General features: G+C 39.4%; 1 protein-coding gene and 1 long non-coding RNA gene across 6 annotated transcripts in view; both read right to left on the reverse strand.

Annotated features, from left to right (window-relative positions):
* The window catches only part of DDHD1 (DDHD domain containing 1), a 98,765-nt gene that overhangs the window by 59,862 nt on the left and 10,916 nt on the right, over positions 1 to 27,987 (reverse strand). The window lies entirely within an intron of this gene.
* LOC135361616 (uncharacterized) lies at positions 526 to 16,517 on the reverse strand. The gene is made up of 2 exons (XR_010405175.1): positions 7,185 to 16,517; positions 526 to 1,359 (listed from the first exon to the last, which is right to left on the reverse strand). It is a non-coding gene; the product is annotated as an uncharacterized LOC135361616 (long non-coding RNA).

Here is a 27,987-nt window from a genome sequence, read left to right on the forward strand (position 1 = left end):
AACCTGAAGACTCTCCACAACTAAATGTAGAGATGAGGTCACATCAAAGAGGGTAGGAAGGGTGGAGACGTGGCTAGGAACCAAACTGACTAGGAGACTGTTTGCAGGAGGAAGTGATGCTGCAGGCACAGAGAGAGGAGCAGACACCTCACCAGGCATGGGGGACCTGCACTGGGAAAGGAATCCTCATAACATATGGCTTTGAAAACCAGAGGGTCTTAACATCTCGAGTTCTTATCATCAGTGGGGATTAAAAACTGGAACTTTAAAAAAATCAGTGAGCTTGGCTCTGGGAGAGCCAGAGAGTGATAGAAAGTGAGTCCCTGGGGCGCCTGGGTGATTCAGTCGTTAAGCGTCTGCCTTCGGCTCAGGTCATGATCCCAGGGTCCTGGGATTGAGCCCCACATTGGGCTCCCTGCTCGGCGGGAAACCTGCTTCTCCCTCTCCCACTCCCCCTGCTTGTGTTCCCTCTCTAGCTGTGTCTCTCTCTGTCAAATAAATAAATAAAATTTTTTTAAAAAAGAAAAGAAAGTGAGTCCCTGACTGAAAAGAGACAGTGTAAGAAAGAGCCCCACTGAGATATAGATTAGAAAGAGCAGTCTGAAAAACACCTGGGGAAGATTCATTTATGAATCTCAGAATGTATGCTGGAGAGACAGGGATTTTTAGGAGACTTCTCCAAGAACAAAAGAGCTGGAAGGTGCCATTTCCCTCCCCCCACCCCCAGCAGAGATACACAGACACCTGGGAGAACCACTGGGAACTCTCTCCACCTACCTTGTTAACAGAGCTCTTTCCTGTGGACCTGTCTCCTCCAACAAGCCCTCAGCAGGAGTCCACCCAAAGCAGTGCAACAAGCGTGGCAGTGTGCAAGTAGCCCCAAAAGAGGCCAGCACTGCTCCAAAGTGACTCCTGCCTTGGGGAGAGGGGAAGGCAATCACACACCCCAGTCTGACTGCAGCCCCAGCAGTAGGCAGAGGCCAGACATGTGGTCTGACTGCAGGTCCCACCTACCAACAAAAGCTTCTCTCAGTGGACAACAAAGAGAAAGCACCCTGCAGTTCAGTGATATTATATCTCTGACAAGCACCTGCTCTGACTCCACTCAAGCCCAAGGCAGCCCCAGACTGGCCCATTAATGACACAAGGACCATGGCCTGCAACAGGCAAGGAGTCACTGCAGACGACTGGACTGAAGGCAATGTGGCTCACCACAATAGTAGGGTACATGCAACACACATAGGAGACACCTGGAGTGCCAAGTTCTGGTGAACAGGGGGGACACTGCACTGCTGGGCACTATAGGAATCTTCATCTTAAGGCCATTGCCGTTAGGAGCAGGGGATGTAGCCGATTTACCTAACACATAGAAACAGAGAGTTAGGCAAAATGAGGAGACAGGAATATGTCCCAAATAAAGAAGAGGACAAAACAGAACAAGAGAGCTAAATGAAATGGAGATAAGTAATATGCCTGCTAGAGAATTTAATGTAATGGTCATAAAGATATTCACTGGACTTCAGAAAAGAGTGGAGGATCTCAGTGAGAACATCAACAAAGAGAAAACATTTAAAAAAGAATCAATCAGAGATGAACTCAATAACCGAAATAAAAAATACACTAAAGGGAATAAACAGTACACTAAAGGAAAGAGCAATGGATTGGCAACCTGGAGGACAGAGTAATGAAAAACAATCAAACTCAACAGAAGAAAAAAAAAGAAAAAAATGAGAATAGATTAAGGACACTCAGTAACACCATCAAGTGTAGAATCATTCAAATTATAGGGATCCCAAAAGGATAAGATGGAGAAAAGGGGGCAGAGAATGTATTTGAAGAAATAATAGTGGAAAACTTCCTGAATCTGGGGAAGGAAACAGAAACCCAGATCCAGGAAGTACAGAGGACCCCCAACAAAATCAACCCAAGGAGGTCCACACCAAGACACACAGTAATTAAAATGGCAAAGTATTGTGATAAAGAGAGAATTTTAAAAGCAGTAAGAGAAACAAACACAAGGGAAACTCCATAAGGTTATGAGCTGATTTTTTTTAGAAAAAAAAATTTCAGGCAAGAAGGGAGTAGCATGATATATTCAAAGTGCTGAAAGAAAAAACCCTGCAACCAAACATACTCTATCCAGCAAGGCTATCATTCAGAAGGAGAGACAGACTGTTCCAGATAAACAAGAATTAAAGGACTTCATCATCACTAAACCAGCTAAGCTCACAAGAAATGTTAAAGGGGACTCTTTGGAAAGGAAAGACCATAAGCAGGAGTAAGAACAGTAGGAAGCATAAAAGCAGTAATATTAAGTATATCTATAAAAATCAGTCAAGGGATTCACAAAATAAAAGGATGTAAAGTATGACATCATATACTTAAAATGTGGAAGTGGGTGAGGAGTAAAAATTTAGTGCTTTTAGAATGGGTTCAAATTTAAGAGGCCATCAGCTTAATATAGACTGCTATATGCATAAGATGTTATAGATAAACCTAATGCTAACCACAAATAAAAAACCAGTAATAGATATGCAAAATAGAAGAGAAAGGAATCCAAATATATCACCAAAGAAAGCCAGCAAACTGTGAAAGAGAGCAAGAGAAGGAACAGAGAAAAACTATAAAAATAACCATAAAACCAGTAACAAAATGGCAATACGTACATACCTATCAACAATTACTTCAAAAGTAAATAGACTAAATGCTCTGATAAAGATACAGAATGATGGAATAGATAAAAAAGCAAGACCCATCTATATGCTGCCTACAAGACACTGATTTCAGATATAAAGACACATGTATATTGAAACTGACCTGATGGAAAAGCATTTATCATGCAAACAGAAGTGAAAGGAAAGCTGGGTAGCAATACTTATAATCACACAAAATAGACTTTAAAGCAAAGACTGTAACAAGAGTCTAAGAAGGACATCACATGATTACAAAAGGAACAATCCAAAAAGAAGATGTAACAATTGTAAATATTTATGCACCCAGCATGGGAGCACCTAACTAGATAAAGTAGCTAATAACAAACATAATGGAAGTAATTGATAGTAATACAATAGTAGTAGGAGACGTTAACACCCCACTTACATCAATGGATAGATCATCCAAACAGAAAAGCAACAAGGAAACAGTGGCTTTGGATGATACATTGGGCCAGACAGATTTAACAAGATACATTCAGAACATTCCATTAAAAAACAGCAGAATACACATTCTTTTCCAGTGAACAAGGAACATTCTCCAGAAGAGATCACGTTAGGACACAAAACAAGTCTCAACAAATTAAAAAAGACTGAAGTCATACCATGCATCTTTTCTGACCACAATGCCTTGAAACTAGAAATAAACCACAAGAAAGGATCTGGAAAGAATGCAAATATATGGATGATAAATAACATGCTACTAAAATAATGAATAGGTCAACCAAGAAACCGAAGAGAAAATTAAAACGTGGAGACAAATGACACAACAATCCAAAACCTTTGAGATGCAGCAAAAGCTGTTTTAAGAGGGCAGTTTGTGGGCGCCTGGGTGGCTCAGTCGTTAAGCATCTGCCTTTGGCTCAGGTCATGATCCCAGGGTTCTGGGATCGAGTCCCACATCGGGCTCCCTGCTCAGCGGGAAGCCTGCTTCTCCCTCTCCCACTCCCCCTGCTTGTGTTCCTGTTCTCGCTGTCTCTCTGTCATATAAATAAATAAAATCTTTAAAAAAAAAAAAAAAAAAGAGGGCAGTTTGTAGCAATATATAGGCCTACCTCAAGAAGCAAGAAAAATTTACAACCTAACCTTTCATCTAGAGGAGATAGAAAAGGGAAAATAAAACACAAAAACAGAAGGAAGGAAATAAAAGGATTAAAGCAGAACTAAACAAAAAATTTAAAAAAAAATAGAACACATCAATGAAACCAGAAGCTAGTTCTCTGAAATGAGAAAAAAAAATTGATAAGTTTTTATCCAGACTCATCATAAAGAAAGACTGAAATAAAATCAGAAATGAAAGAGAAATAATAGGGGCGCCTGGGTGGCTCAGTCGTTAAGCGTCTGCCTTCAGCTCAGGTCATGATCCTGGGGTCCTGGGATCGAGCCCCACATCGGGCTCCCTGCTCGGCAGGAAGCCTGCTTCTCCCTCTCCCACTCCCCCTGCTTGTGCTCCCTCTCTCACTGTGTTTCTCTCTGTCAAATAAATAAATAACATTTTTTTAAAAATAGAGAAATAATAACCAACAGCACTGAAATACAAAAGATTATAAAAGAATGTTATGAAAAATTATATGCCAACAAATTGATCAATGTAGAAAACATGTCTTAATTTCTAGAAGCATATAACCTCCCAAAACAGAATCAAGAAGAAACAGAAAATTTGAACAGACCGATTACCAACAATAAAATTGAATCAGTATTCAAAAAACTCCCAACAAACAAAAGTCCAGGACCAGATGGCTTAACCGGTGAATTTTACCAAACATTTAAAGAAGAGTTAATACATATTTCTCTCAAACTATTCCAAAAAATACACGAGGAAGGAAAGCTTCCAAATTCATCCTACAAAGCCAGCATTACCCTGATACCAAAACCAATAAAGACACTACAAAAAAAGAGAACTATAGGCCAGTATCTCTCATGAACACAGATGCAAAAATCCTCAACAAAGTATTAGTAAACTGAATCTGAAAATATATTAAAAAAACCATTCACTCTGAGCAAGTGGGATTTACTCTCGAGATGCAAGGATGGTTCAATTATTCACGAATCAGTCACTATGATACATCACATCAGTAAGAGAAAAGATAAAAACCATATGATCATTTCAATAGATTCAGAAAAATCATTTGACAAAGTGCAACATTCATTCATGATAAAAACCCTCAACAAATAGGTTTAGAGGGAACATACCTCAACATAACAAAGACCACATATGAAAAACCCACAGCTAACATCACACTTGATGGTGAAAACTGAGAGCTTTTCCTCTAAGATCAGGAATAAGACAAGAATGTACACTTCCCCCACTTTTATTCAACATAGTACTAGAAGTCCTAGCCACAGGCATCAGACAAGAAAAAGAAGTAAAAGGCATCCAAACTGGTAAGAAAGAAGTAAAACATTCACTATTTGCAGATGACATGATACTATATATAGAAAACCCTGAAGACTCCACCAAAAAACTATTAGAACTGATAAATGAATTCAGTAAGGTTGCATGATACAAAATCCATATACAGAAATCCAATGCTTTTCTATACACTAATAATGAAGTAGGAGAAAGAGAAATTCATAAAACAATCTCATTTACAATTGCCCCCAAAATAATAAAAACCTGAGAATAAACTTAACCAAAGAGGTGAAAGACCCCATACTCTGAAAACTATAAAAGAACACCGATGAAAGAAATTAAATATGACACAAAGAAACAGAAAGAGATTCCATGGTCATGGAATGGGAGAACAAATACTGTTAAAATATCCATACTACCTAAAGCTATCTACAGATTTAAGGATATCCCTACCAAAATACCAACAGCATTTTTCACAGGGCTAGAACAAATAATCCTCAAATTTGTATGGAACCACAAAAGACCCTGAATAGTCAAAGCAATCTTGAAAAGAAGAACAAAACTGGTGTTATCATAATCCCAGATTTCAAAATATGCTACAAAACTGTACTAATCAAAACAGTAGGATACTGGCACAAAAACTGACACATACATAGATCAGTGGAACAGAACAGAAAGTCCAAAAATAAAACCATGATTATACTGTCAATTAATCAACAAAAGAGGCGAGAATATGCAAAGGAAAAAGACAGTCTTTTGAACATATGGTGTTGGGAAAACTGGACAGCTACATGCAAAAGAATGAAACTGAACCACTTTCTTAAACCATACACAACAATAAGCTCAGAATGGACTAAAGACCTAAATGTGAGACCTGAAACCATAGAAATCCCAGGAGAGAGCAAAGGTAGTAATTTCTCTGACATCAGTGGTAGCAACATTTTTCGATGTATGTCTCCTAAGGCAAGGGAAACAAAAGCAAAAATAAACTACTGGGACTACATAAAAATACAAAGCTTCTGCACAGCAAAGGAAACAACAAAGCAAAAAGACAACCTACTGAATGAGAGAAGATCTTTGCAAATGATTTATCCAATAAGGGGTTAGTATCCAAAATATATAAAGAACTTATACAACACCAAAAAACCCCAAATAATCCAATTAAAAAATGAGCAGAAGACATGAACAGACATTTCTCCAAAGAAGACATACAGATGAGATGGCCAACAGACACATGAAAAGATGCATCAGGGAAATGCAACTGAAACCACAATAAGATATTACTTCATACCTGTCAGAATGGCTAAAATAAAAAATGGAAGAAACAAGTGTTGAAGAGGACGCAGAGGAAAAAGGAACCCTTGTACACTGTTGGTGGGAATGCAAACTGGTACAGCCACTGTGGAAAACAGTATGGAGGTTCCTCAAAAAATTAAAAATACAGGGACGCCTGGGTGGCTCATTCGGTTAAGCGGCTGCCTTCGGCTCGGGTCATGATTCCAGGGTCCTGGGATCGAGTCCCACATCGGGCTCCCTGCTCAGCGGGGAGCCTGCTTCTCCCTCTGCCTGCCCCTCCCCCTTGTATACTCTCACTCTCTCTAGCAAATAAATAAATAAAATCTTTAAAAAAAAAATTAAAAATATAATTACCATAGGATCCATTAATTCCATTACTGGGTATTTACCCAAAGAATAGGAAAACACTAATTTGAAAAGATATATGCACATCTGTATTTATTGCAGCACTTTTTACAATAGTCAAGTTATGGAAGCAACCCAAGTGTCCATTGACAGAGGAATGGATAAAGAAGATCACACACACACACACACACACACGAATATTATTACTCAGACATAAAAAAAGAATGAAATCTTGACATTTGCAACAACATGGATGGATCTAGGGGGTATAACGTTAGTGAAATACGTCAGAAAAAAACAAATACCGTATGATTTCACTCATATGTGGAATGTAAGAAACAAAGGAACAAAGAAAAAAAGAGACAAACCAAAAAATACCCTTAAATACAGAGAACAAACTGATGGTTACCAGAGGGGCAGTGCGTAGGGAATGGGTAAAAGAGATGAAGGGGATTAAGAGTACACTTAGTGCGGGACACCTGGGTGGCTCAATTGGTTAAGTGACTGCCTTCGGCTCAGGTCATGATCCCGAGGTCCTGGGATCGAGTTCCACATGGGGCTCCTTGCTCCGTGGGGAGCCTGCTTCTCCCTCTGCCTGCCGCTTCCCCTGCTTGTGCTCTCTCTCTCTCTGACAAATAAATCTTAAAAAAAAAAAAAAAAAGAGTACACTTAGTGTGATGAGCACTGGGTAACGTACAGAATTGTTGAATCATTATATTGTGCACCAGAAACTAATATAAGACTATATATTAAACTGTTATTAAAAAAATAAGAGTTGCCCTCTGTTTTGTGTTTCCTTTCTGTGAAAGAATTTTTATTGGTGGAAATACATTGGTTCATATTTTGTGTATTCCTCTTAAAGCAGCTTTTTATAGCATCTAATTTTTTTCTATTTCTGAGCACTTTATGGATAGAGTTCTTAGTCGAAGGCTGTCTGCTTCTGCAGATTAGTAAAAGCAGCTGTTTTAACAGATGATGTTGTGGTGGTAGGGGTGGTGGTGGGTGGGTGGGTATTGAACTTGTGTGCCTTGTTTCTCTTTGATTTCTCCAGACACTTATTTTCTCCTTACTTTCTTTTTTCCTCTCCCTGCAATGGCTCTGAGGGGCACCATCCTTTCTCTATCTCTGATGCTGCTAGTGGTCCCTCTCTTTCACACACCTTCCCTATAGCTAGTGCTATGAATTCCTAAGTCTCAGGCCTGTGTCTGTATTTTCCCAGTTGTGTGCGGGATGTTTTCTTTCTGAGGGTCATTTTGCTTGTGCTTCATTGTAAACCTCCTATCTCCTTTCCTGTCTTCACTGTCTCTTGAACCTCTCTTTGCCCCACTTTCCAGACTCAGGGGTTTGTAGCAGCAACAGGAATTGTTGTAATTTGTTGTTTCTTTACATAAAAGCAATTTAAAATTCATGGTATTATTTATGTTGTAGTAATGCTGAAGGTATGATTTATATATGGGCCGTGTGTGTGTGTGTGTACATGTGTGGTCCTGTTTGGTCTTACGGCTTTTGGGGAGAATGTGTGGAGAGATTTACATTTGGACAGTTGCCATTATCTTCCAGATCCAAAAGCTCATCTCATTTAATTTTTATAATAATCTTAAAAGATAGCTATAATTACTGCAGTTTTACAAATAAATAAGCTACGTCTTAGTGAAACTAAATAACTTGCCCAAAGGCACATAGCTAAATAATATGAGAAGCAGGATTCCTACCAAACTTTGACTCCAATGTTCATCTAAGCTCTTTTTACTATACAACACAACTTTCTCAAGAAAGAAAAAATCCCTTTTTAGCCTTCTCCCCAAGAAATATAGGCTGTTTAGTTGTGTTCGTAATTTGAAAACAAGGAATTTGGGAGATTTTATATTGAGAGTCTATCATGAGACTTACAAACCAGAGCCAACCATGCCTCCCCACAAAAACCAGAGAAGTAAAAAAGCAGAGTGAAAAACTGTAAAACAAGTTTATAGCAAACATCTGCACTTCTCTTTTCCTCTCTTTAGCCTAATAAATCTAAACATGTATTCTACTGACAGATGTTTTGGGAGTTTTACCCAACCTTTAAATTCTACTAGTATGCTATCAAATACCATATCATCTTTCTGGTTCAGGCCTCGGTCTTGTCCAGATATTCAACTGCCAACTAAACACCTCCTAGTAGACAGATCACAATTACCAGAATCGTAAGTAGCCATGGAACACACTAGATTCCTGGAAAACAAAATGGAACATAAACCTGTTACTCAACCTGTGTTCCCTATCATAGCAAATGGTGTGCTATCAGTATTCAACCAGTCACCCAAGACAGAACTCTGGGGGTCATCCAAGATGCCTCTTCCTCAAATGCTTCTTATAACCCGACATTAATCCCTCTTTATTGTATCTCCTAAATCACCTTCAAATTCATCCCATATTCACTGGGCCTACACTCTAAGTTCACAATCTTTAACATTTCTATTTTATTTTAGGAACTTCCTATCTATATGTAGTATCCATTGCTTCAATTCTCACCAAATGCCTACTCACACGCATGTGTAAGAACACACATTCATGTATACACATACACAAATTCCCCTAACTTACTCTCTTTCTAGAGAAAGATTCAATCCTTGTTTTACAGAGTTCCCAGAGAACCTTTCTAAAATACCACAAATCATGTTATTCTAATACTTAAGTTCTTTAATGGCTCCTCACTGCCTACTAAATGAACTCTGAGCTTCTTAGAATTAATTATAGGCTCATGATCTTTCTTTGATGACCTCTTCACATAACAGATGCTATGTTAGGTATTTATTCACCTAAATAATATCTGAATGTCTATCATGAATCAGGCTCTGGGGTAGGCTCTTGATGATACATAAGATAATGCTGATGGTCCCTGTGCTGTCCATGTCACAAGGACAGTTCCTTGAATGTGTGATGCTGAGTTGTATTCTGTACCCTGCATGTGCTGTTCCTCCTACCTGGATGCTCTTCCCCATTTTCTTCATTTAGCTAACTTTCATCCTTCTCTCCTTCAGGAATCCTTTGGTGACCTCCCCTTCTCTGTGATTTCAGTGAATTAACTCTGCACATTTATCAGTGTTTATGTTATTGTATTCTAACTGCTTAGTCTTCCTCACTTCCATGTAGGAAGTACATGGAAGTAGGTACTGTGTCCTCAGGTGCCTCCAAAACCTAAAAATAAGAGCACCTATGATAAAGTAGAATTTCAATAAAAGTATTCTGAATGTTGCTGAACAAGACATATTTCATTCAGCTTATCATATCACCTGGCAAATTTGGTAGACTGAGCACTTTTATTGGGCCTTCCTCAGTTTGAGTGGTACGTGCCAACCTATTTAGTTGGTCTATGCTGTGGTCTGTCAGCCATTAACATTCTATTTTCTGATAATTATGTGATTCAGAGAATAGAGTCTGACTATTTTCCAAGAGTAAAAGAACAGGTTATTTTTTGGGGGGTGGACATTCTGTTGGAAGAATGACACACACATAGAAAGGTGTGCTAATCTTACACATACAGCTCAATGGCTTTTTACAAGTTAACCACCCAGATCAAGAAAGAAAACATCAACATTTCAGAAGCCCCCTCATGCATCTCCTTTCCAGTGCTACCCTTACCAAGGGTAAACAATTCTTACCTCTAGCACCACAGATTATTTTTGCGTTTTAGTAGCTTATATAATAGAATCATGTAGTATGTACTCTTCTATTTAGTTTCTTTGGCTCAGGATTATGTTACTGAGTGTCAGCCACAAAGATGGGATTATTTGCATGGTTCAAGTACTTGTCAGGTGATAGCAAGTGAGCCTTACGTAGCTGTGAGCTATGTTCTTGGACTAGCTTCTCCTACTATTAAAATAATTCCAAATAGAATAGAGACATCAGCCAAAAATCCCTAATTATGTGATTTAAAAGATATTAAATCATCAAATCAGTAATGGATCTCCATAGGGAGCAAGCTCTAATGTAAGGAAACCATCATAAATAGGCCTTTAGCCATATAAATGAAGCACTCTCTGTTTTGGACTAGAGAGGACTATTCCTGCCTCTCTAATATGGACATACTTTCACCCTGCCTGAGGCTCAGAACACCCCATGCCAGGCTGCCCTCATGGCTGGAAACCCTCCTAATCCAGCCTGTGCTCTGACATCCCACAATAAGCCATGATCCCTTGTGACTGCCTTCCTCACTGCAGTTGGCCTCCAATATCCCATGCTAGGCTGCCTCTCATGTGGACATCTCTTCACTCAACTTGGGCTCTGACATCCCAAGCCCAGCTGTCTATATGGCACGGGAACAGGAAAAGAGAGAAGGGCTAGTGTACTGGTTCTCAACCTGGGACAGTCTCCCCACCAGGAGACATTTGGCAATGTTTTGTTTTTTAAAAGATTTTATTTATTTATTTGTCAGAGAGAGAGAGAGAGAGAGAGCACAAGCAGGGGGAGTGACAGGCAGAGGGAGAAGCAGGCTCCCTGCTGAGCAAAGAACCTGACAGCGGACTTGATCCCAGGACCCTGGGATCATGAATTGAGCCGAAGGCAGATGCTTAACCGACTGAGCCACCCAGGCGTCCTGACATCTGGCAATGTATGAAGACATTTCTGATTGTCACAACTTGGGGGTGGGACGGTGTTGTTGGTATCCAGGGTAACGATGTTGCTAAACATCCTACAATGCACAGAACAGCTCCCCTGACCTCACACCACCCTGCCCAGGAATGATAAATTATCTGCCCAAAATGTCAACAGGGCTGAGGTTGACAAACTCTTGGCTAGCAGCACCTTTTAAAACCTAAAATATGGGTATCTTCTTATTGAGCAATTCTAGAAATATGCTTTACAGAATAAACTCTTGCAAAAATGTCTGAAGATAAAGATGTTTACCTCAACATTGTTATAATAAAAAACAAAAGAATAAAAACAAACAAAATGACCTAAATTTCTACCAACAGAGGATCCGACATATAAATGTTGCTTGGCACATAGTAGGTATGAAAAATATTCATTAAATAAATCAAAATATGAATGAATGGATAATACATCCATAGTGAAATAATGTTCAGAAGAAGTAGGTCCACATTTAATGACATGGAATAAGGTCTAGAATAAAAACGTAAAAATTAAAGCACAGTACTACATGTTATATATGTATATATGTGTGTGTGTGTATATATATATATTAAGTAATGTAATCCTGTTTTTGTAAGATATATACATTAGTATGTATACTAGTATATATACTACAAGTAAGTGGAGAAAAATACACTAAGCTGTTATTAACAGGTATCTCTGGGAGGTAGGAATATAAGGAAATTTTGATTTCTACATAATAAATGTCTATAATTGTTTGGTGTTTTTACAATATAAATATTTTAGTTTTATATTCAGTTGAAGATGACTATAATGATGGTTAATCTTATATGTATCAAGTTAAGTGGGCCACAGGGTACCCAGATATTTGCTCCAACATTCTGGGTGTTTCTGTAAGTGGTTTTGAATAAGATTAACACGTATATCAATAGACTGAGTAAAGCAGATTGTCCTCCATGTTGTGGGTGGGCCTCATCCAATCATTTGAAGGCCTGAATAAACAAAAGGCCGACCCTCCCTCAAATAAGAGGGAATTCAGCCTGCTGGCCTTTAAACTGAAACATTAAGCTCTTCCCTCTTGATGGCCTTTGAACACTTATTCTGCCAACTTGCCAGCCTCCCTCCCTAATTGTGTGAGCCAAATCCTTATAATCTCTTCATCTCTGGAGAACCCTAATACATTCAGGAAAAACAAAGATCACATATTGTGGAAGAAACTGCTAGATGCCCACCCTATCTATATCTACTCTCCCCCTATTCCTTATAACAGAATACTAATTTATTCAGGGCAGCAATATGCGGTTAAAAGACTTTTTCTACTCTCCTTGTGCAGCTAGGTTCCATCATGTGACTGAATTTTCGTAACAGGATACTGCAAATTACTGGTGGTACAGCTCTTTGATTTTTACCTCTTTCTTTACTGCCACCTATATGTCTTGAGCTCCTGAAGATCTCTTGGATCAAGTCACTTACTATAATATTGTGATTTGTAACGCTAAAAAGAAAACCATAGGCCGAAGATAGAGTCACTTATACCAGACCAAGTCACCAAACTGGGGCTTAATACCTAACTTAATTGAAGTTCCAATTTTTCCCCCAGAAATGTACTTTTAACCTGTCAGTCACAAATGTCCTCATCAGAAAACAGATAATCTGTCACTTGGGTCCTCTCCATACCCCAAAGGAAGATGAGGTAATCCACTTACCTAATAAAATCCTTTGCCCTCTCCCCTAAGGGAAGATGACTATGCCTCAAACAGTTCTTTCTTTTCTTAATAACTTCTTGCCCAAACCCTCCTTCCTATAAAACCTTCCATTTCGTACAACTCCTGGGATGCTGCCTGATTCATGAATGCTTAATAAAACCAACTATATCTTCAAATTTACTCGGTTGAATTTCGTTTTAACAATAATAAGAAAAATGTCTTTGGTCTCTGTCGTCTTTCTGGCACAGAGCTCTTAAAACCCTTGGAATTTCTTAAGAGATGAGAAAGATAAAGGCATCTTTTGTTATGTTAATGAGGTGACTTTTGCAATGCCCCACTTCAAAGGATGGGGGCTGGTCACCAGAGGAACCAACCATGTGATTAGAGGGTTGGAATGTTCAGTCTCACTCCCTCACCTCCTTTGAGAGGAGAGGGGCTCAAAGTTGAATCAATCACCAATGGCCAATGATTTAATCAGCCATACCTACGTAAAAAAGTCTACCTAAAAACCCAAAAGGATAGAGTCTGGAGAGCTTCCGGATTGGTGAACACCTGGAACTATAGTAAGAATGGAGCACCAAAAGAGAGCATAGAAACTGCATCCCTTCCCACATAACTTGCCCTATGAATCTTTTCCGTTTGGTTGTTCCTAAGTTATATAGTTTGTACTAAACCAGTAATCCAGTAAGTAGAATGTGTCTCTCAGTTCTGCGAGCTGCTCTAACAAATTAATCCAACCCAAGCAGTGGAAACCTCTGATTAATAGCTGGTCAGTAAGAAGTACAGGTAACAATCTGGGCTTGTGACTGCCTTCTGAGGGTAGGGGGTGAGGGGGACAGTCTTGGAGGACTTAGTCCTTAACCTGTGGGATCTGATGCTATCTCTGGGGAGACAGTGTCAGAACTGAGTTTAACTGTAGAACAACTCCAGCTGGTATCCCTAGAGAATTGCTTGGGCACCACAGTCCCACACGGTACCACACTCACACACATGGAACTGGTTACAAGAGCCTAAAGACTTACATAAGACAGAACGCTGAATAACACAAAGAGCCTCTGTCCCTGGTTACAGTGGAACTGCCCCATAGCCCTGAACTCTAACACATCCACACTTCTTGTAAGTGGAAAGAAATATACCTTTTTGTGTTTAAGCCACTGTTATTTTAGCTTTTTACAATCACACATAGCAGAATCTCATAGTGATACGGCCTTGCACAGATATATATATATATATATGTGTGTGTGTATATATATATATATACACATTTAAAATGTCACCTTACTTTGTAGTTAGAGAGTGGTGAGATCTGGATACATCTGTTAAACAACAGACTATGTAGCTAGAGCCCAGAAAAAAACTTTTCACAGGGATAATGCATATAAAGAATATGCTGGAACTAGTTTAACAAAGTATTACTTTTTCATCTATAACAACATTCATTGAAAGTCATTTGAAACTTAATATAATTAAAACTCGTACTTATAATTACTACCTGCCTATCAGAAAATAAGTCATTATCCTAATTATAACCCTTAGGTAAAAAAGAGGCCTTTACTGGAATCATGTTCATTGCAGCATTATTTACAACAGCCAAGATATGGAAGATATGGAAACAACCTAAGTGACCATCTATGGATAAATGGGTATAGAGGATGTGGTTATGTATGCACGCACACACACACACACACACACACAATGGACTACTATGCAACATAAAAAAAAGAATGAAATCTTGCCATTTGGGTCAACATGGATGGACCCCGAGGGCATTATGCTAAGTGAAAGAAGTCAGACAGAGAAGAACATACTATATGATCTCACTTATATGTGGAATTAAAACCAAAACAAGCTCACAGATACAGAGAACAGATTGGTGGCTGCCAGGGGTGGGGAGTAGGTGAAACGGATGAAGGGGGTCAAAAGGTACAAACTTCCAGTTATAAAATAAATAAGTCATGAGGATGTAATGTACAATATGGCGACTGTAGTTAATACTGTATTCATACCTTGTTTTATCTCGCTTCACAGATATTACGTTTTTTACAAACTGAAAGTCTGTGGCAACCCTATGTCGAGCAAGTCTATTGGTGCTATCTTTCCAACTGTGTTTGTTCACTTTGTGTCTCTGTGTCACACTTCAGTAATTCTGGCACTATTTCAAACTTTCTCATTATTCTTATTTTGTTATGGTGATCTGTGACCAGTGAGCTTTCATAGTACTATTGTAATTGTTTTAGGACACCATGAACTGCACCCATACAAGATGGCAAACTTAATTTATAAATCTGTGTTCTGACTGCTTCACAGACTACCTCTCTCGCTCGCTCTCCTCAGGTCTCCCTATTCCCTGAGATACAATAATACTGAAATCGGGGAAATTAAGAGCCCTACAACGGCTTCTAAGTGCTCAAGTCAAAGGAAGAATCGCATGTCTCTCACTTTAAATCAAAAGCTAGAAATGATTAAGCTCAGTGAGGAAGGCATGTTGACAGCTGAGCCAGGCCAAAAGCTAGGCCTCCTGTGCCACAGTTAACCAAGTTGTGAATGCAGAGAAAAGTTCTTGAAGGAAATTAAAGTGCTAGTCCAGTGAATATACGAATCAGCCTCATTGCTGATATGAACAAAATTTTAGTGGTCTAGATAGAAGATCAAACCAGCTGCAACAGTCACTGAAGCCAAAGCCTAGTCCAGAGCAAGGCCCTAACTGCTATTCTAAGAAGGCTGAGAGAGGTGAGGAAGCTGCAGAAAAGTCTGAGGCACAGCAGAGGTTGGTTCATGAGGTTTAGGGAAAGAAGCCATCTCCATAACATGAAAGTACAAAGTGAAGCAAGTGCTGATGTAGAAGCTACAGAAAGTTATCCAGAAGATGTAGCTCAGATAATAAATGAAGGTGGCTACACTAAACAACAGATTTGCCATGTAGATGAAACCCTCTTCTATTGGAAGACCCACCTTGGACTTTCATAGTAGAGAGAAGTCAATACCTGCCTTCAAAGCTTCAAAGGACAGGCTGTCTTGCTAGGGGTTAATGCAGCAGCTGGTGACTTGAAGTTGAAGTTAATACTCATTTACCATTCTGAGATTCCTAGGGCCCTTAAGAATAATGCTAACTCTACTCTGCCTGTGCTCTCTAAATGGAACAACAAAGCCTGGATGACAGCCCATCTGTTTTACAACATGGTTTACTGGATATTTTAAGCCCAATGTTGAGACCTACTGCTCAGGGAAAAAAAAAGATTCCTTTTAAAATATTACTGCTCACTGAAAAGGCACCTGGTCACCCAAGAGTTCTGATGGAGATGGACACCGAGATTAATGAATGTTGTTTTCATGGCTGCTAACACAATATCCATTCTGCAGTCTATGGATCAAAGAATAATTTCAATTCTCAAATCTTATTTTTTAAAAAGATTTTATTTATTTGACAGAGAGAGTGAGCGCACAAGCAGGGGGAGCAGCAGGCAAAGGGAGAGGGCGAAGCAGGCTCCCCGCTGAGCCTGATGTGGGACTCAAAGCCAGGACCCTGGGATCATGACCTGAGCCAAAGGCAGATGCTTAACTGACTGGGCCACCCAGGCGCCCCCAATTTCCAAATCTTATTATTTAAGAAGTTCATTTCATAGGGCTACAGCTGCCATGGTTAGTGATTCTTCTGATGGATCCAGGTAAAGGCAATAGAAATCTTCTTGAAAGAAGTCACCATTCTAGGTGGCATTAGAAACATCATGATTCATGGGAAAAGGTCAAAATATCAACATGAACAAGAGTTTGGAAGTCACAGATTCCAACCCTCATGGATGACTTTGAGGGATTCAAGACTTCAGTGGAGGAAGTAACTGCAGATATGGTGGAAATAGTGAGAGAACTAGAATTAGAAATGGAACCTGAAGATGGGACTGAACTACTGCAATCTCAGAACAAAACCTGAACAATGAGGAGCAAAGAAATTGGTTTCTTGGGATGGAATCTACTGGTGAAGAAGCTGTGAAGATTGTGGAAATGGCAACAGAGGATTTAGAATATGACATAAGCTTACTTAATAAAGCAGCGACAGGGTTTGAGTGGATGGGCTCCAATTGTGAAAGAGGTTCTACTGTGGTTAAAATGCTATCAGCTAGGGGCGCCTGGGTGGCTCAGTTGGTTAAGCAACTGCCTTCGGCTCAGGTCATGATCCTGGAGTCCCGGGATGGAGTCCCGCATCGGGCTCCTTGCTCGGCAGGGAGTCTGCTTCTCCCTCTGATCCTCCCCCTCTCATGCTCTCTGTCTCCCATTCTCTCTCTCAGATAAATAAATAAAAAATCTTAAAAAAAAAAAATGCTATCAGCTAGCATTGCATGCTGCAGAGAAATTGTTTGTGAAAGGAATAGTAAAACAGACACGGCAAACCTCATTGTTGTTTAAGAAGCTGCCATAGACAGCCCAACCTTGAGCAACCACCACCCTGATCAGTCAGCAGCCGTCAGTATTCAGGCAAGACCGCCACCCCCACTAACAAAAAGATGACGATTCAGTAAAGCTCAGGTAATGGTTAGCATTTTTTAGCAATAAAATATTTTAAAATTAAGGTATTTACGTTGTTTTTTTTTTAGACAGAATGCTATTGCACACTTGATACACCACAGTATGGTATAAAGACGACTTTTATATGCACTGGGAAACCAAAAATTCATTTGACTTTCTTTAGTGTGATATTTGCTTTACTGTGGTGGTCTGGAACTTGAACCCACCTGTTATTTGAAAGTTACTAAGAGAGTAGATCTTAAAAGTCCTCATCACAAGAAAAAATAATTTTTTTGTAACTATGTATGGTAATGGATGTTAATTAGACTTATTGTGGTGATCACTTTATAATATATACAAATATTAAATCACTGTGTTATATACCCGAAAGTAATATAATGTCATATGTCAATTACACCTTAATAAAAATTAAAAAGAAAGAAAAATGTAGGTTCTTGTTGACTAGAAAACAATTGCCAAGATCCGTTTTCCACTATGAACACTTTCTTCATTTAAGCAAAAGCCTGAATGGATCTCTTATGTGTGGATGGGGGAAACTTGGCAATAATGATATTTATATATAAAAAGCCACACTTAGACCAGGAGGCAGAGGGAACTACTATAACATTTCTAAAGGACTGCTTTCAAGAACTATTTCAACCCATCTTATACTCTGCAATACAGGATATGTAGAGAGAGGAAGTCTTGACCCTTTTCGTCCAGCTTAGCTAAACCCCTGTAGCTTTATGCACTTAGGGTTCAAGGCATGCCTATAATTCACTGCTCTAAAAACTTACACAGCCAATCTGACCACACAGGACTTAAAGAAGAAGAAAGTCACAGAATAAGGGAAAATAAGAATAGTGAAGCATTGGTAATTCAGGGGAAGAAGAAATCAGCAAGGATCAGATGTAAGCAAAATAAAAGACACAAGGGAAGGAGGAGAGAAACAAGGAGGATGGAAAACAAAGAGTGGAAGATTAAGGAAAATACTTGCCATTTGTTCTTAAGGTTTATTGTAAACTTAGGATTTGGGAACTCTCAATACGTTTCTCACAGAATTAATGCTGTAAATGGTAGATAAGGTTCTAGGATTAGTCCCACAAAGGCCTATGTAAATCATTACATGCCTAACATACTGATGAACTATTTCTTCCAAATCATCCTTTATGAAGGAAGAGGAAGGGGTTTCTCTCCCTAGTTCCAGTGGGCTCACTTTCTCCAGTTCTTGCAGAGTGCACATTCTACTTTTCAGCAGCACGCATGTGCTAATAGCAGTAGCACCTTCCCAAGGGCAGGACCCCCAACTCCAGGGAGCTTCAGACTGGAACATCACTGGCTACATGCCCCAAACCCGCAACAGCAGCTTGCAGTGAGTTCTGAGGCTAAGCACCTCCCTGTGGAAGGCCTCGCCCAGCTGTCCTGAGGGCAGATTTCCAGCAGTCCCACTGGGGTGGCACCTCAGTGACCACTACCACTCTCCAATAAGGGCAGAATCTCAGGCCTGAGAGGAAACGGCCTCTTCCCTGGGTGCTCTATCTCAGTCATAAGGGTGGTGGCTGCTACGAGCATCTGCTAATTCTGTATTCTCCATAGAGTTCTCTTTGCCCTCTTACTTCATTCCTCTAATAACCCATTATGTTACACTTTCTCTGGTGAAATTACTGTTTGGTTTCTGTCTCCTGACTGGACTCTAACTGATATAACAAGCTTTTACCAGGAAAAAAAAAAAAATCCCCAAATAGTCAATAAATATACAGCATGAAATACACTCAGATTTCACCAGTAAACAGAGAATAAGATGGCATCTGAAACAGTGCCATTTCTGGTCATATATTCTACAGAAATTCTGGCACATCTGCATAGAGATGCATATAAAAATGTTTATTACAGCAATGTATATAATAGCAAAAATTACAAACAACTTAAGTGTCCAAAGAGGAAAACAAACTGGGGTATAGTCAGACAATGTACTACTACTACACAAGGTAAAAACAAATAGCTGGAGTTACATGTGTCAGCATGGATAAATCTCAAAAACCTAACCTGAACCAGAGGGCAAACTGCAGAAAAAAGCACACAGAAATGGCATTTCTAACAAGGCAAAAAGAAAAAAAAAGGCCTATGGAAATAACAATCTAAAATATGTATGGGAATGAATAACAAATTAAGGAGGATGGTTACTTCTGGATTGAAGAAACGGGCCTGGGAGGGGTCATGTTTAATTTGTCAAGCTAAATGATGGGGAGTACTCTGTTGCTTATGTTATCTAGCTCTTTGTATATACTTGAGACATTTCATAATAAAATCAATAATTACTAATAAACTGACAGCTCTCAGAAGGTGGGTGATAAAATAACATTATTTATGAAAAGGAAGTTTGGTTTGGTTTGCTTTGTTTTTTTTAAAAGATTTATTTATTTATTTGACAGAGAGAGAGACACAGCGAGAGAGGGAACACAAGCAGGGGGAGTGGGAGAGGGAGAAGAAGGCTCCCTGCTGAGCAGGGAGCCCTATGTGGGGCTTGATCCCAGGACCCTGAGATCATGACCTGAGCGGAAGTCAGACGCTTAACCGACTGAGCCACCCAGGCACCCCTGAAAAGAAAGTTTTATTGGTAAATGGAATGAAACGTGGTAAATTAGGATCTAGAGGTCAAAATATGACCTTCCATTTGAATACCTGAATACTTGTTTATTCGCTGTTCAAGAAACTATAATCTGGAGGAATAATGTAGGACAAAAATAATGACACAATCATTAACGTAATCATCATTTAGCTTGGCCACAATGTTAAAATTGCAAAACTGGGTTCATAGTTAGCAATCACACAAAATTCTATCTTATGAAAGAAATACCTATACCTCAAAATGTACCTAGGCTCACATTTTGAAGTAACAATTACACTAGGAATACGGGGCGCCTGGGTGGCTCAGTCGTTAAGCGTCTGCCTTCAGCTCAGGTCATGATCCCAGGGTCCTGGGATTGAGCCCCGCATCGGACTCCCTGCTCAGCAGGAAGCCTGCTTTTCCCTCTCCCACTCCCCCTGCTTGTGTTCCCTCTCCCGCTGTGTCTCTCTCTGTCAAATAAAAAAAATTAAATTAAATTAAACTAGGAATACTAAATTACGTTTAGGCAAGGTTTCTGTGAATAATATGTACCACTCACCAAAGTTTAAACCGATTTCTTAAGAGGTGAGAAACTCTGGACAATATAATTATACCCTAAATACTGTTTGCTTGTTTTGATTCAGGGAACAAGGCCATATAGGTTTTAGAACCTGTGTTTATTTCTTACTTCTTCATTAGTGTAAGTGTAAAGTCCAATAAGCAATTTACTGTCCTTGTAATAGTTTGCTAGGGCTGCCATAACAAAATACCACATTCTGGGTGGTTTAAACAAGAGAAACTTATTTTTCTCACAGCTCTGGAGGCTAGAAGTCTAAACCTGTTGGCAGGTTTGGCTTCCTCTGAGGCCTCTCTCCTTGGCTTGTAGATGGCCACCTGCTCACTACAGCCTCAGATGGTCTTTTCCTTGTGCCCAAGCATCCCTCATGTCTCGTTCTGTGTCCAAATTTCCTTATGGTTCTTATGACACCAGTCACATTGGATCAGTGCCTTCTCTAATGGCCTCATTTTAACTTAATCATCTTTTTAAAGGCCCTATCTCCACACACGGTCACATCCTGAGTTAGTGGTGGTAAGGGCTGTACCATATGAGTCTGCGGGGAGGACAAAATGCAGCCCATAACAGTCCTCAAAAATTTTTATTACATGATCCTTTCAGGCTTTCTCATTACATTTTCATCCTTTTCTCACATTTTAATTCACAGAAGGCATATTTTAGATGTTGTTAGCAAAAGCTTTAAATCATTGGCCCTTTTGTTCTTAACTCTCCAAGTTTAATATTCAAGTGGTTCCAGGCAATGCAGAATTTTACACGCTTAGGAAAAAGTTCTCTAGCTCCTTGGCTAGTAAAAAATTTTTGATATAATCTAGGTGGATATGGGAGGTACACCTATATCAAAAATAAAGCATATAACACAAAAACAGACTTTTGAATTTTTAATGTTAATTTTAGCTTAATGGAGATAAGCAATTCAATACTGACTATAGCCACTCCATCAGATTATTAAAATCAAAGTAACAGAAATTAACAAAGTTGGAACTTTTAGAATCAGCGAAGTGTCTTTCAAACTTATCTTCTCATCTCGTTCTATATTAGACATGTTTCCTACAATTTTATCCTTGGTTCTCTCAAACTTGGCCGATTATCAGAATCCCTTGAAGAATTAAATTAAAAAATGGATTTTTCATATTCCTTGCTACACACTTAAAATCATAGTATTCTAGAGATAGGGTCCAGAAATATGTATTTTCTAAAACTTCTCCAGGTTAGGGGCACCAGGGTGGCTCAGTCAGTTAAGCGTCTGCCTTCGGCTCAGGTCATGATCCCAGGGTCCTGGGATAGAGCCCCACATTGGGTTCCCTGCTCAGAGGAAAGCCTGCTTCTCCCTCTCCCACTCCCCTTGCTTGTGTTCCCTTTCTCGCTGTGTCTCTCTCTGCCAAATAAATAAATAAAATCTTAAAAAAATAAATAAATAAAAGTTCTCCAGGTAATTATTGTAAAGCAAAATGCTCGGAGGTGACCACCAGTTTGCAACCAGCTTAAATTAGTAATTGCCGGAAATATTTTCAGCACATTTTCATACATACTTATTTCTAAATTATGCATATGTATTACTGTTCTACATGTATTATATACATTAGAAAACATTCAAAAGCAGAAAATTTGAATCGATGAAAAGAAAGTAAATATAAATTCAAACATGTTCATTATAATATGCCCAACAGAGTGTTTGCATACCCATTTTGGAAACCTTGGCTTAAATTATGAGGATCTTTACATCTTTAATTGCAACACCGTTTTCTTCTGAACTCTAGAACTATATAACCAGTTGCCCAGGGACGATTCCATCTGAGTGTGCAATAGGCACCTTAAATGCACTCCAAATAAACTACTATTTAGCTTCCTTCTGCCACCCCAAGGTGAACTTGGGGTTGGGGGGGAACCTGTTCATCCTGCATAATCCGCCCAAGTTACAAACATTAGGGATAAACTGGACTACCCTCCCTCTTACTCATATTGTACTGATAGTGTACCTTCTATTTCCTTAACATCTTCCTCCAACCGGCCCATAACCATTCAGAGTGTTGCCCTAGACCCGTTTTTCCCTTGTAACACTGCTTTGCTAGTCTCCCTGAGTATGACATCATATTTCCAGATTTCCATTTATCTTCCATACTGCTGCCAAACTCATAATTTAAAATGCAAATCTGGTCAAGCAATTTCCTCATTTTATACCTTCCAGTGTTTCATTCTCACAGGATAATTTTAAATTTCCAGTATGAAAAGGCCTGATGTAGTCCTTGCCTATCTATATCCAGTTTCTTTCTTCTACCCTTTTCTACCTATTCCCAGTGCTCCTACAAAAGAGAACCTCTTGAGTCCTCTGAATACAAGAGCTGTCCTTCAAGACTCTAGGCCTCGGGGCGCCTGGGTGGTTCAGTTGGCCCTTGATTTTAGCTCAGGTCATGATCTCAGGGTCCTGGGATGGAGCCCTGCCTGAGCCCCGTGTCCCCAACTCATTAGAGAGTCTGAGGATTCTTTCTCTCTTTCCCTCCCTCTCTGCCCCACCCCAGCTCTGGAGTCCAAAAACATGTATACTCTCCAAAATAAATAAATCTTAAAAAAAAAAAAAAAAAGATTCCAGGCCTCTAGCCATGCCATTCCCTCTGCCAATAACACCCTTCAAGATCCAAGTCAACTATTTCTCTGGAAAGCTTTTTGTAAACTTGGGATAGAGATGATCCCTCTCTTCTGTAACTTAATAGACACTAGATGAATATCTGTAGAATGAAAGTAATAAATAAAATAAAATCTAAAAAGTAATAAAACGTGACCTGCTGAGTTAGACACTACAGATGAAAAGATCAGTGAACCTGAATTTTATATCAAAGGAAAAGAACATATTCAAAAACATAACAATAGAAACCAGCCAAAATGAAATACAGAGTAAAAAAAAAAATGGTGAAAAGAAAATGCACAAAGCTGGGGGACAATATCAAGCAGGCTAACATACAAGTAGTAGGAATCCCAGAAAAGGGGTAGGGTAAACAGAAAAAAAAATCCAGAGAAATAATAGCCAAATATTTTCCAAATTTGATGAAAACTGTAAGCCCACAGTTCCTAGAATCTCAACAAATCCTATGCAGAAGAAATATGGAGAAAGCCACACCAAGATCATACCAGGATCATAATCAAACTGGGGGTGGAAAAGCTGCCAGAAAAAAAAGATGACATCTAGAAGAACAAGTAACAGCAGATTCCCATCAGAAGGTACACAAATGAAAAGACAATAGAGTGACATGTTTAAGTTCTGAAGGAAAAAAAATGTCAACCTAGGATTTTGCTATATCCAGCAAAAATACCTTTTAAAAATGAGGGAGAATTACTTTTTTTTTTTTTTTAAAGATTTTATTTATTTATTTGAGACAGAGAGAATGAGAGGGCGGAGGGTCAGAGAGAGAAGCAGACTCCCTGCTGAGCAGGGAGCCCGATGCGGGACTCGATCCGGGACTCCAGGATCATGACCTGAGCCGAAGGCAGTCGCTTAACCAACTGAGCCACCCAGGCGCCCTGAGGGAGAACTACTTTTAAAGACAAAAGCCAAGAGACTTTATCATCAGCAGATCTACACTATGAGAAACAGTAAAGGAAGGTCTTCAAGCAGAATCTCCATAAAGGAATGAAGAACAACAGAAATGATAAATATGTGGTAAATAAAAGACTTTTGTTTCTTATTTATTTATTCATTCATTCATTCATTCATGTATTTTAAAAGATTTTATTTATGTATTTGACAGAGAGAGAGCAAGAGAGGGAACACAAGCAGGGGGAGAGGGAGAGGGAGAAGCAGGTTTCCCGCTGAGCAGGGATCCCGATGTGGGGCTTGATCCCAGGACCCTGGGATCATGACCTGAGCCGAAGGCAGACGCTCGACGACTGAGCCACCCAGGTGCCCCTTTTGTTTCTCATTTAAAAAAATTTCTTAAAAATTGAACTCTTAAAGCAAAAATATTTGGGGGTTTATAACATATGTACAAGTAAAATGTATACCAGTAGCAAAAAGTAATGAGGGATAAATGAAAATACACTAATAAGGTTCTTTCACTCTACATGAAGTGACAACCTAATTTCTAGAGTTTGGCTCTTACAGCTGCACGCTGAAAATCCTAGAGTAACCACTACAAAAATAAAAACCAAGAAGTATAACTGAATTTCAGCCTTTGCTTAGAATGTGAAAAGCTAAAACAGCATTTCTTTTTCCTACCCTTAAAACAAACAAAAGACAGGGCGCCTGGGTGTCTCAGTTGATTAAGCGACTGCCTTGGGCTCAGGTCATGATCCCAGGGTCCTGGGATGGAGTCCCACATCGGGCTCCCGGCTCAGCGGGGAGCCTGCTTCTCCCTCTAACCCTCTCCTCTCTCATGCTGTTTCTCTCTCGCTCGCTCTCTAATAAATAAATAAATAAAATCTTTAAAACAAAAACAAAAACAAACAAACAAAAGACATTTAATTTCCAAAATTGTAATTTTCCTCAAATCCTTCAGACACCTGAAGTCACAGAGCAACTAACTACTACGATATCTAAGACAGGGAGGAACTAGATAGGAGTACTTGCTTACTGCGGGGGAGATACCAGATGTCCTAAAAGTGACTAAAAAGATTTCAGTTAAATTTTCAAACAAATTTTTAAAAAGGTAAGGGAGGCTACAGTGAGAGTATAGAATCCCTGGGGCTTCAGACACAGAGTAACTGCACCCCTTATACATTCTTCTTCAAAGATCTTACCAGGAGTTCTAAGAAAGATTGCGACAAGGATGAGAAACCTGAAAAAGGTGCATGGTGCAGGCCTGGGGGGAGGGAACAGCAGCAGCTATGGGAAAAGTGTGACGCCTTGCCTGGATCCTTCCTACTTCACCCATGGAACAAAAGCCTTAAGCTATTATTAGAAGGGCAAAAAACACTGTTGCTTTTAGGGCATAGATGAAGACCCACAGCAGCTGGGAAAAGGCACTAGAAAAAGAAAACCTACCCTTGGTGTAGGGGCAAGGCACTGTCTTGGGTCTAGACAATGAGGGTTCCTTTTTTTTTTTTTTAAGATTTGATTTACTTATTTGAGAGAGAGGCAGAGATAGCGAGAGAAAACACGAGCAGGGAGGAGAGAGAGAAGCAGGCTCCCCGCTGAGCAGGGAGCCCAATGTGGGGCTCGATCCCAGGACCCCAGAATCATGACCTGAGCCAGAGGCAGACGCTTAACCGACAGAGCCACCCAAGCACCCCTAGACAATGAGGTATCCTATAGGTGGGGTAGAGGCAGAATCACTGAAAAGGACCCACTCTCAAGACTCAGAGACACTGTACCTAAGAATGAGGCTGAATCAGAACAAAAGAGAATGTACTGTCGCCACTCTCTGACCACCATCACCAATATAGCAAGCATTTAATCTACTGCTGAGGGGCGGTAACAGCATAGAGAAAAACTCTCTGGCAAACCCGTCCCCACCCTAAATACAAGGTAATGCCAGGCGACTTTGAAGCCTCTGGGGGCACTGATGATAACAACTATAGCGACAAAATCCAAACCCAGCTCAACTCCCAAATAGACTGACTGATCAACCTCCCATACTAAAGGCTGAGCAAAAGATAAGGTGTGCCTATTTCTAGACTAATTATCTACTGTCCTATAGAAGATGCCCAGCTTTCAACAAAAAGTTGAGACATATGAAAAAGAAAGAAAACATATCAGCATCAGACAAAACAACAGACTTAGATCCGAGATGTCCCAGATGTTGGAATTATTAGAGAATTTAAAATAACTATGATTAATACGCTAAAGGCTATAGTAGAAAAGGTGGGCAACATGTATAATCAGAAGGATAATTTCAGCACAGAGATCGAAACTACAAGAAAGAATAAAAAATGCTAGAAATTAAAAACACAGGAAGAGAGACAAAGAATACTTTTGATGGATTCATCAGCAGACTCAACACAGCTGAGGAAAGAATAGGTGAACTTAGAAGCCAACAGTGGAAAAATTAAAAAACAGAATAGAGCATCCAAGAGCTGGGAGACAATAACAAACTATGTAATACATGTGTAACTGTAATCCAAAAAGCTCAGAGAACACCAACCAGGATAAATATGAAAAAGGTATCTCTAAAAGCTAGTAATGGAAATAAAAGAGAATCATAACAAAAACTTAATCCAAAAGAAGGCAAGAGAAGGAAAAAAGGAACAAAGAATAAATAGGACAGGGGTGCCTGGGTGGCCCAGTCCATTAGGCGTCTGGCTCTTGGTTTTGGCTCAGGTCATAATCTCATGACTCCTGGGACTGAGACCCAAATCAGGCTCCCTGCTCAGTGGGGGGCCGGGGGGGGGTCAGCCTGAAGATTCTCTCCCTCTGCTCCTCCCCCACCCCTCTCTCTCTCAAATAAATAAATAAATCTTTAAAAAAAAAAAAAGAATGGGACAAACAGAGAACAACTAGCAAGATGGTCAATTTAAACTCAAATTTAGCATTAATCATATTAAATATATAAATGGCCTACAACACCAAATAAAAGTCAGCACTTCTCAGAATGGAATTTACCAAGCCACATCTAAGACAGGAAAGACACGTAGGGGTTTAAAAGTAAAATAAGACATATTATGCAAATATTAAATCAAAAGAAGGTTGGGAGTGTCTAAACTAGTATCAAAGTAGACACCAATATAAGAAATAAACCGGAGATAAAGGGGGCCTTTATGAAATGACGAAGGCTTTATTTCATTTTTTTTTATGTTTTTTGTTTTTTGGGGTTTTTTTTAAATTTTTTTATTCTTATGTTAATCCCCATACATTACATCATTAGTTTTAGATACTTCATTGGGATTCCCAGAACTCTTGGAGGGATTGGTGGGGGTAAGATTAAGCAGCTTTACGATGAACACATAGGTGTATATATAGGAAAGGGTGACGGAGAAGGGGAAAGGAAGAATGAGGGACTATGTGTGTATGTATATGTGTATATGGTCATCAAATACGGGGTGAAGTAATTTTGGTCGAGCCACAGATACACATTCTTCTTTCTCACAAATAAAACAGGCCAACCACACACTTTTTAATTTCCAGAAGCTAGGCTTCTAGTTGAAGAGCCAATATATCAGCCTGGCTTAAATATAATGGCTAACGCTTTCTGAAGCATGCTAAGTACTCTATGTGTATTTTAACAGAATCTTTCTAATAACCTTGCGAAGCGGGAATTACTGTCCCCACTTACAAGGTTGAAACTGGACCATCAAGAGATTATAACTTGCCTAAATCATATGGCTATGATAAATCAAGGACTCGAACTAAGGGAATTTGGCAACAAAGATCT

This window comes from Mirounga angustirostris, unplaced genomic scaffold (assembly GCF_029215605.1).
Source record: "Mirounga angustirostris isolate CCGP_5_RB_7025 unplaced genomic scaffold, mMirAng1.0.hap1 SCAF_9, whole genome shotgun sequence".
Classification (NCBI taxonomy): domain Eukaryota; kingdom Metazoa; phylum Chordata; class Mammalia; order Carnivora; family Phocidae; genus Mirounga; species Mirounga angustirostris.